The sequence below is a fragment of the Sorghum bicolor genome, chromosome 5, assembly GCF_000003195.3.
Source record: "Sorghum bicolor cultivar BTx623 chromosome 5, Sorghum_bicolor_NCBIv3, whole genome shotgun sequence".
Classification (NCBI taxonomy): domain Eukaryota; kingdom Viridiplantae; phylum Streptophyta; class Magnoliopsida; order Poales; family Poaceae; genus Sorghum; species Sorghum bicolor.
Window position 1 is genome coordinate 46,880,836 of NC_012874.2, and position 11,234 is coordinate 46,892,069.

The window sequence follows — 11,234 nt, forward strand, 5'->3', positions numbered from 1 at the left end:
CCGGACGCTGGCACCGGACTCACCGGGCAGCGTCCGGTCCCATACCCAAGGAGGTTGTAAACCTGTCCCGAGCACCGAACGCACTGGGTAGCGTCCGGTCCCATGCGCATGGAGCTTGTAAAACTCCCCGGAGCACCGGACGGTGCCACCGGACGCTGAGAGTTAGCGTCCGGTGACCTGTCAGAAGCAAGTACAGTTAGCCGTTATGGAGCACCGGACGCTCGGTGCAGAGCGTCCGGTGCAACATAAAGAGCGTCCGGTGACCCCGGTTTTAGTGGAAAACGGTTGGCTGACCTTTGGACTTTGTGGGTAGTATTTATACTCCTCCACCTCGTCCATGAGAGGTCTCTTGCCCATTTGAACCTCTGAGAAACTTGTAGTGGAGCAAGAAGAGCAGCAAGAGACTAGAGAGGATTGAGTTTTGAGTGATTTCTTGAGAGAATCCTTCTCTAGTGAATTCCAAGAGTCAAGTGTGCATCCACCACTCTCTAGAGCCTTGTTTGGGTCAAGTGAGAGTTCTTTGCTTGTTACTCTTGGTGATCGCCATCACCTAGACGGTTTGGTGGTGTTTGGAGGCACGAAGACCGCCCGGAGTTCTTGTGGGTGGCTCGTGTTAAGCTTGTGAGCGGTTTTGGGCGATTCACCGCGACAGAGTGTCGAAGAATCAGCCCGTAGAGAGCACTTGGTCCTTGCACGGACCAAGGGGGAGCAAGACCCTTGCGCGGGTGCTCCAACGAGAACTAGTGGAGAGTGGCGACTCTCCGATACCTCGGCAAAACATCGCCGAGCACTTTCTTCCACTACTCCTTTACATTCTAGCATTTACTTTGTGCCTTTACATTCTTAGAATTGCCTTGCTAGAATAGGATTGGAACTAGGTTGCAAAACTTTTATCCGGTAGCTCTCTAGGTCACACTAGGCACAAGGGGTTGAATTGGAGCTTATAGGTTGCTTAAATTTTTAGAGAAGCCCAATTCACCCCCCCCTCTTGGGCATCTTGATCCTTTCAGTTTGCATGGAACATACGATATGCTCAGAAATCAATTAGGATGCACCTGATATAACTCCTTGATGATGTGTGTCATATGGAATCTTGCTTCGGTTCGTTTAGAGACTGTTAGTTTTGGTAGAAGATATGTGCATGGTTTACGCCTAATGCACCATAAGCTAAGAAACCATTTTAGACGCACTCGATGGTGCTCGTAGTTAAAGAGGCTCAAGTGGAGGCTCGATTTGGTTTGTTTGGATATAGTGCTAATCTTGATACAAGATAGTTGCACAGTTTGAATGGAACGTACCATATGTTAAGAAATCAATTTGGACGCACCCAATGGAACTCCTAGATGACGTGTGTCACATCGAATCTCGCTTCGCTCTATTTGGAGACAATGTTAGTTTCGATGCAGATAGGTGCATAGTTTGTGCCTAATGCACCATAGTCTAAGAAACTATTTTTGACGCACCTGTTTGTACTCCTAGATGAAGAGGCTCAAGTGGAAGCTCGGTTCGGTCTGTTTGGAGATAGTGCTATTCTTGATGCCAGATAGGTGCACGGTTTGTATGGAACATACAATATGCTTGGAAATCAATGTGGATGCACCCGATGGAACTCCTTGATGACGTGTGCCATATGGAATCTTGTTTTGGTCTGTTTAGAAACAGTGTTAGTTTCGGTGCAAGATATGTGCATGGTTTGTGCCTACTGCACCATAGTCTAAGAAACTATTTTGGAAGCACCTGTTGGTACTTCGGTGAAGAGGCTCAAGTGGAAGCTCGGTTTGATCTGTTTAGAGATAGTGCTAATCTTGATGCAAGATAGGTGCATGATTTGCAAGGAACATACCATAAGCTTAAAAATCAATTTGGACACACCCAATGGAACTCCTAGATGACGTGTGTCATATGGAATCTTGCTTTTGTCCGTTTGTAGACATTGTAAGTTTTAGTGCAAGATAATTGCACAGTTTGCGCCTAATGCACCATAGTCTAAGAAAACATTTTGGACGCACTATTTGGTACTCTTGGATGAAGAGGCCCAAGTGGAAGCTTGGTTCGGTCAGTTTGGAGATAGTGCTAACACTTATGCAAGGTAGGTGCATGCTTTGCATGGAACATAACATATGCTTGGAAATCAATTTGGATGCAACCGATGGACCTCCTTGATGACGTGTGTCATATGGAATCTTGCTTCGGTCCATTTGGAGATATTGTTAGTTTTGGTGCATGATAGGTGCACAGTTTGCACCTAATGCACCATAGTCTAAGAAACCATTTTGGACGCACTTGTTGGTACTCCTAGGTGAAGGGGCTCAAGTGGATGCTCGGTTCGATCTATTTGGAGATAGTGCTAATCTTGATGCAAGATAGATGCATGGTCTGCATGGAACGTACCATATGCTTAGAAATTAATTTGGACACACCCGATAGAACTCTTTGATGACGTGTGTCATATAGAATCTCGCTTTGGTGTGCTTAGAGATAGTATTAGTTTCGGTGCAAGATATGTGCACGGTTTGCGCCAAATGCACCAAAGTCTAAGAAACCATTTTGGAAGCACCTGTTGGTACTCCTAGGTGAAGAGGCTCAAGTGGAGGCTCGGTTTGGTCTGTTTAGAGATAGTGCTAATCTTGATGCAAGAGAGGTGCACGATTTGCATGGAACGTACCATATGCTCAGAAATCAATTTGGACGCACCAGATGGAACTCCTAGATGACATGTGTCGTATGGAATCTCACTTCGGTCCGTTTAGAGACAGTGTTAGTTTCAGTGCAAGATAGGTGCACGGTTTGCATGGAACATACAATATGCTTGGAAATCAATGTGGATGCACCCGATGGAACTCCTTAATGACGTGTGTCATATAGAATCTCGCTTTGGTCTGTTTAGAAACAGTGTTAGTTTCGGTGCAAGATATGTGCATGGTTTGTGCCTACTGCACCATAGTCTAAGAAACCATTTTGGAAGCACCTGTTGGTACTTCGGTGAAGAGGCTCAAGTGGAAGCTCGGTTTGATCTGTTTGGAGATAGTGCTAACCTTGATGCAAGATAGGTGCATGATTTGCATGGAACATACCATGTGCATAAAAATCAATTTGGACGCACCCAATGGAACTCCTAGATGACGTGTGTCATATGGAATATTGCTTTTGTCCGTTTGTAGACATTGTATGTTTTAGTGCAAGATAATTGCACAGTTTGCGCCTAATGCACCATAGTCTAAGAAATCATTTTGGACGCACTATTTGGTACTCTTGGATGAAGAGGCCCAAGTGGAAGCTTGGTTCGGTCAGTTTGGAGATAGTGCTAATACTTATGCAAGGTAGGTGCATGCTTTGCATGGAACATACCATATGCTTGGAAATCAATTTGGATGCAACCGATGGACCTCTTGATGACGTGTGTCATATGGAATCTTGCTTCGGTCCATTTGGAGATATTGTTAGTTTCGGTGCAAGATAGGTGCACAGTTTGCACCTAATGCACCATAATCTAAGAAACCATTTTGGACGCACTTGTTGGTACTCCTAGGTGAAGGGGCTCAAGTGGATGCTCGGTTCGATCTATTTGGAGATAGTGCTAATCTTGATGCAAGATAGATGCATGGTCTGCATGGAACGTACCATATGCTTAGAAATTAATTTGGACACACCCGATAGAACTCATTGATGACGTGTGTCATATGGAATCTTGCTTTGGTGTGCTTAGAGATAGTATTAGTTTCGGTGCAAGATATGTGCACGGTTTGCGCCTAATGCACCAAAGTCTAAGAAACCATTTTGGAAGCACCTGTTGGTACTCCTAGGTGAAGAGGCTCAAGTGGAGGCTCGGTTTGGTCTGTTTAGAGATAGTGCTAATCTTGATGCAAGAGAGGTGCACGATTTGCATGGAACGTACCATATGCTCAGAAATCAATTTGGACGCACCAGATGGAATTCCTAGATGACATGTGTCGTATGGAATCTCACTTCGGTCCGTTTAGAGACAGTGTTAGTTTCAGTGCAAGATAGGTGCACGGTTTGCACCTAATGCACCATAGGATAAGAAACCGTTTTGGACGCACCCGATGGTACTCCTAGGTCAAGGGGCTAAAGTGAAAGCTAGGTTTGGTCTGTTTGGAGATAGTGCTAATCTTGATGGAACATACGATATGCTCAGAAATCAATTAGGACGCACCTGATATAACTCATTCATGATGTGTGTCATATGGAATCTTGCTTCAGTTCGTTTAGAGACTGTTAGTTTTGGTAGAAGATATGTGCATGGTTTACGCCTAATGCACCATAAGCTAAGAAACCATTTTAGACGCACTCGATGGTACTCGTAGTTGAAGAGGCTCAAGTGGAGGCTCGATTTGGTCTGTTCAGATATAGTGCTAATCTTGATGCAAGATAGTTGCACAGTTTGAATGGAACGTACCATATGTTAAAAAATCAATTTGCACGCACCCATTGGAACTCCTAGATGACGTGTGTCACATGGAATCTCGTTTCGCTCTGTTTGGAGACAATGTTAGTTTCGATGCAGATAGGTGCATAGTTTGTGCCTAATGCACCATAGTCTAAGAAACCATTTTTGACGCACCTGTTTGCACTCCTAGATGAAGAGGCTCAAGTGGAAGCTCGGTTCGGTCTGTTTGGATATAGTGCTAATCTTGATGCAAGATAGGTGCACAGTTTGCATGGAACATACAATATGCTTGGAAATCAATGTGGTTCACCCGATGGAACTCCTTGATGACGTGTGCCATATGGAATCTCGTTTTGGTCTGTTTAGAAATAGTGTTAGTTTCGGTGCAAGATATGTGCATGGTTTGTGCCTACTGCACCATAGTCTAAGAAACCATTTTGGAAGCACCTGTTGGTATTTCGGTGAAGAGGCTCAAGTGGAAACTCGGTTTGATCTGTTTGGAGATAGTGCTAATCTTGATGCAAGATAGGTGCATGATTTGCAAGGAACATACCATATGCTGAAAAATCAATTTGGACACACCCAATGGAACTCCTAGATGACGTGTGTCATATGGAATCTTGCTTTTGTCCGTTTGTAGACATTGTAAGTTTTAGTGCAAGATAATTGCACAGTTTGCGCCTAATGCACCATAGTCTAAGAAACCATTTTGGACGCACTTGTTGGTACTCCTAGGTGAAGGGGCTCAAGTGGATGCTCGGTTCGATCTATTTGGAGATAGTGCTAATCTTGATGCAAGATAGGTGCACGATTTGCATGGAACATACCATATGCTCAGAAATCAATTGGGACGCACCAGATGGAACTCCTAGATGACATGTGTCGTATGGAATCTCACTTCGGTCTGTTTAGAGATAGTGTTAGTTGCAGTGCAAGATAGGAGCACGGTTTGCACCTAATGCACCATAGGATAAGAAACCGTTTTGGACGCGCCCGATGGTACTACTAGGTCAAGGGGCTAAAGTGAAAGCTCAGTTTGGTCTGTTTGGAGATAGTGCTAATGTTGATGCAAGATAGATGCACGGTTTGCATGGAACATACGATATGCTCAGAAATCAATTAGGACGCACCTGATATAACTCATTGATGATGTGTGTCATATGGAATCTTGCTTCGGTTTAGAGACTGCTAGTTTTGGTAGAAGATATGTGCATGGTTTACGCCTAATGCACCATAAGCTAAGAAACCATTTTAGACGCACTCGATGGTACTCGTAGTTGAAGAGGCTTAAGTGGAGGAACGATTTGGTCTGTTCGGATATAGTGCTAATCTTGATGCAAGATAGTTGCACAGTTTGAATGGAACGTACCATATGTTAAGAAATCAATTTGGACGCACCCAATGGAACTCCTAGATGACGTGTGTCACATGGAATCTCGCTTCGCTCTGTTTGGAGACAATGTTAGTTTCGATGCAGATAGGTGCATAGTTTGTGCCTAATGCACCATAGTCTAAGAAACCATTTTTGACGCACCTGTTTGTACTCCTAGATGAAGAGGCTCAAGTGGAAGCTCGGTTCGGTCTGTTTGGAGATAGTGCTAATCTTGATGCAAGATAGGTGCACGGTTTGCATGGAACATACAATATGCTTGGAAATCAATGTGGATGCACCCGATGGAACTCCTTCATGACGTGTGCCATATGGAATCTCGTTTTGGTCTGTTTAGAAACAGCGTTAGTTTCGGTGCAAGATATGTGCATGGTTTGTGCCTACTGCACCATAGTCTAAGAAACCATTTTGGAAGCATCTGTTGGTACTTCGGTGAAAAGGCTCAAGTGGAAGCTCGGTTTGATCTGTTTGGAGATAGTGCTAATCTTGATGCAAGATAGGTGCATGATTTGCAAGGAACATACCATATGCTTAAAAATCAATTTGGACACACCCAATGGAACTCCTAGATGACGTGCGTCATATGAAATCTTGCTATTGTCCGTTTGTAGACATTGTAAGTTTTAGTGCAAGATAATTGCACAGTTTGCGCCTAATGCACCATAGTCTAAGAAACCATTTTGGTCGCACTATTTGGTACTCTTGGATGAAGAGGCCCAAGTGGAAGCTTGGTTCGGTCAGTTTGGAGATAGTGCTAATACTTATGCAAGGTAGGTGCATGCTTTGCATGGAACATACCATATGATTGGAAATCAATTTGGATGCAACCGATCGACCTCCTTGATGACGTGTGTCATATGGAATCTTGCTTCGGTCCATTTGGAGATATTATTACTTTTGGTGCAAGATAGATGCACAGTTTGCACCTAATGCACCATAGTCTAAGAAACCATTTTGGACGCACTTGTTGGTACTCCTAGGTGAAGGGGCTCAAGTGGATGCTCGGTTCGATCTATTTGGAGATAGTGCTAATCTTGATGCAAGATAGATGCATGGTCTGCATGGAACGTACCATATGCTTAGAAATTAATTTGGACACACCCGATAGAACTCTTTGATGACGTGTGTCATATGGAATCTCCCTTTGGTGTGCTTAGAGATAGTATTAGTTTCGGTGCAAGATATGTGCACGGTTTGCGCCTAATGCACTAAAGTCTAAGAAACCATTTTGGAAGCACCTGTTGGTACCCCTAGGTGAAGAGGCTCAAGTGGAGGCTCGGTTTGGTCTGTTTAGAGATAGTGCTAATCTTGATGCAAGATAGGTGCACGATTTGCATGGAACATACCATATGCTCAAAAATCAATTTCGACGCACCAGATGGAACTCCTAGATGACATGTGTGGTATGGAATTTCACTTCGGTCCGCTTAGAGACAGTGTTAGTTTCAGTGCAAGATAGGTGCACGGTTTGCACCTAATGCACCATAGGATAAGAAACCGTTTTGGACGCACCCGATGGTACTCCTAGGTCAAGAGGCTAAAGTGAAAGCTTGGTTTGGTCTGTTTGGAGATAGTGCTAATCTTGATGCAAGATAGATGCACGGTTTGCATGGAACATACGATATGCTCAGAAATCAATTAGGACGCACCTGATATAACTCATTGATGATGTGTGTCATATGGAATCTTGCTTCGGTTTGTTTAGAGACTGTTAGTTTTGGTAGAAGATATGTGCATGGTTTACGCCTATTGCACCATAAGCTAAGAAACCATTTTAGACGCACTCGATGGTACTCGTAGTTGAAGAGGCTCAAGTGGAGGCTCATTGGTCTGTTCGGATATAGTGCTAATCTTGATGCAAGATAGTTGCACGGTTTGAATGGAACGTACCATATGTTAAGAAATCAATTTGGACGCACCCAATGGAACTCCTAGATGACGTGTGTCACATGGAATCTCGCTTCGCTCTGTTTGGAGACAATGTTAGTTTCGATGCAGATAGGTGCATAGTTTGTGCCTAATGCACCATAGTCTAAGAAACCATTTTTGACGCACCTGTTTGTACTCCTAGATGAAGAGGCTCAAGTGGAAGCTCGGTTCGGTCTGTTTGGAGATAGTGCTAATCTTGATGCAAGATAGGTGCATGGTTTGCATGGAACATACAATATGCTTGGAAATCAATGTGGATGCACCCGATGGAACTCCTTGATGACGTGTGTCATATGAAATCTCGCTTTGGTCTGTTTAGAAATAGTGTTAGTTTCGGTGCAAGATATGTGCATGGTTTGTGCCTACTGCACCATAGTCTAAGAAACCATTTTGGAAGCACCAGTTGGTACTTCGGTGAAGAGGCTCAAGTGGAAGCTCAGTTTGATCTGTTTGGAGAAAGTGCTAATCTTGATGCAAGATAGGTGCATGATTTGCAAGGAACATACCATATGCTTCAAAATCAATTTGGACGCACCCAATGAAACTCCTAGATGACGTGTGTCATATGGAATCTTGCTTTTGTCCGTTTGTAGACATTGTAAGTTTTAGTGCAAGATAATTGCACAATTTGCGCCTAATGCACCATAGTCTAAGAAACCATTTTGGACAGACTATTTGGTACACTTCGATGAAGAGGCCCAAGTGGAAGCTTGGTTTGGTCAGTTTGGAGATAGTGCTAATACTTATATAAGGTAGGTGCATGCTTTGCATGGAACATACCATATGGTTGGAAATCAATTTGGATGCAACCGATGGACCTCCTTGATGACGTGTGTCATATGGAATCTTACTTCGGTCCATTTGGAGATATTATTAGTTTTGGTGCAAGATAGGTGCACAGTTTGCACCTAATGCACCATAGTCTAAGAAACCATTTTGGACGCACTTGTTGGTACTCCTAGGTGAAGGGGCTCAAGTGGATGCTCGGTTCGATCTATTTGGAGATAGTGCTAATCTTGATGCAAGATAGATGCATGGTCTGCATGGAACGTACCGTATGCTTAGAAATTAATTTGGACACACCCGATAGAACTCTTTGATGACGTGTGTCATATGGAATCTCGCTTTGGTGTGCTTAGAGATAGTATTAGTTTCGGTGCAAGATATGTGCACGGTTTGCGCCAAATGCACCAAAGTCTAAGAAACCATTTTGGAAGCACCTGTAGGTACTCCTAGGTGAAGAGGCTCAAGTGGAGGCTCGGTTTGGTCTGTTTAGAGATAGTGCTAATCTTGATGTAAGATAGGTGCACGATTTGCATGGAACATACCATATGCTCAGAAATCAATTTGGACGCACCAGATGGAACTCCTAGATGACATGTGTGGTATGGAATCTCACTTCGGTCCGTTTAGAGACAGTGTTAGTTGCAGTGCAAGATAGGAGCACGGTTTGCACCTAATGCACCATAGGATAAGAAACTGTTTTGGACGCACCCGATGGTACTCCTAGGTCAAGGGGCTAAAGTGAAAGCTCGGTTTGGTCTGTTTGGAGATAGTGCTAATCTTGATGCAAGATAGATGCACGGTTTGCATGGAACATACGATATGCTCAGAAATCAATTAGGACGCACTTGATATAACTCCTTGATGATGTGTGTCATATGGAATCTTGCTTCGGTTCGTTTAGAGACTGTTAGTTTTGGTAGAAAATATGTGCATGGTTTACGCCTAATGCACCATAAGCTAAGAAACCATTTTAGATATACTCGATGGTACTCGTAGTTGAAGAGGCTCAAGTTGAGGCTCGATTTGGTCTGTTCGGATATAGTGCTAATCTTGATGCAAGATAGTTGCACAGTTTGAATGGAACGTACCATATGTTAAGAAATCAATTTGGACGCAGCCAATGGAACTCCTAGATGACGTGTGTCACATAGAATCTCGCTTCGCTCTGTTTGGAGGCAATGTTAGTTTCGATGCAGATAGGTGCATAGTTTGTGCGTAATGCACCATAGTCTAAGAAACCATTTTTGAGGCACCTGTTTGTACTCCTAGATGAAGAGGCTCAAGTGGAAGCTCGGTTCGATCTGTTTGGAGATAGTGCTAATCTTAATGCAAGATAGGTGCATGGTTTGCATGGAACATACAATATGCTTGGAAATCAATGTGGAGGCACCCGATGGAACTCCTTGATGACGTGTGTCATATGGAATCTCGTTTTGGTCTGTTTAGAAACTGTGTTAGTTTCGGTGCAAAATTTGTGCATGGTTTGTGCCTACTGCACCATAGTCTAAGAAACCATTTTGGAAGCACCTGTTGGTACTTCGGTGAAGAGGCTCAAGTGGAAGCTCGGTTTGATCTGTTTGGAGATAGTGCTAATCCTGATGCAAGATAGGTGCATGATTTGCATGGAACATACCATATGCTTAAAAATCAATTTGGACACACCCAATGGAACTCCTAGATGACGTGTGTCATATGGAACCTTGCTTTTGTCCGTTTGTAGACATTGTAAGTTTTAGTGCAAGATAATTGCACAGTTTGCGCCTAATGCACCATAGTCTAAGAAACCATTTTGGTCGCACTATTTGGTACTCTTGGATGAAGAGGCCCAAGTGGAAGCTTGGTTCGGTCAGTTTGGAGATATTGCTAATACTTATGCAAGGTAGGTGCATGCTTTGCATGGAACATACCATATGATTGGAAATCAATTTGGATGCAACCGATGGACCTCCTTGATGACGTGTGTCATATGGAATCTTTCTTCGGTCCATTTGGAGATATTGTTAGTTTTGGTGCATGATAGGTGCACAGTTTGCACCTAATGCACCATAGTCTAAGAAACCATTTTGGACGCACTTGTTGGTACTCCTAGGTGAAGGGGCTCAAGTGGATGCTCGGTTCGATCTATTTGGAGATAGTGCTAATCTTGATGCGAGATAGATGCATGGTCTGCATGGAACATACCGTATGCTTAGAAATTAATTTGGACACACCCGATAGAACTCTTTGATGACGTGTGTCATATGGAATCTCGCTTTGGTGTGCTTAGAGATAGTATTAGTTTCGGTGCAAGATATGTGCACGGTTTGCGCCTAATGCACTAAAGTCTAAGAAACCATTTTGGAAGCACCTGTTGGTACTCCTAGGTGAAGAGGCTCAAGTGGAGGCTCGGTTTGGTCTGTTTAGAGATAGTGCTAATCTTGATGCAAGATAGGTGCACGATTTGCATGGAACATACCATATGCTCAGAAATCAATTTGGACGCACCAGATGGAACTCCTAGATGACATGTGTGGTATGGAATTTCACTTCGGTCCGTTTAGAGACAGTGTTTGTTTCAGTGCAAGATAGGTGCACGGTTTGCACCTAATGCACCATAGGATAAGAAACCGTTTTGGACGCACCCGATGGTACTCCTAGGTCAAGAGGCTAAAGTGAAAGCTTGGTTTGGTCTGTTTGGAGATAATGCTAATCTTGATGCAAGATAGATGCATGGTTTGAATG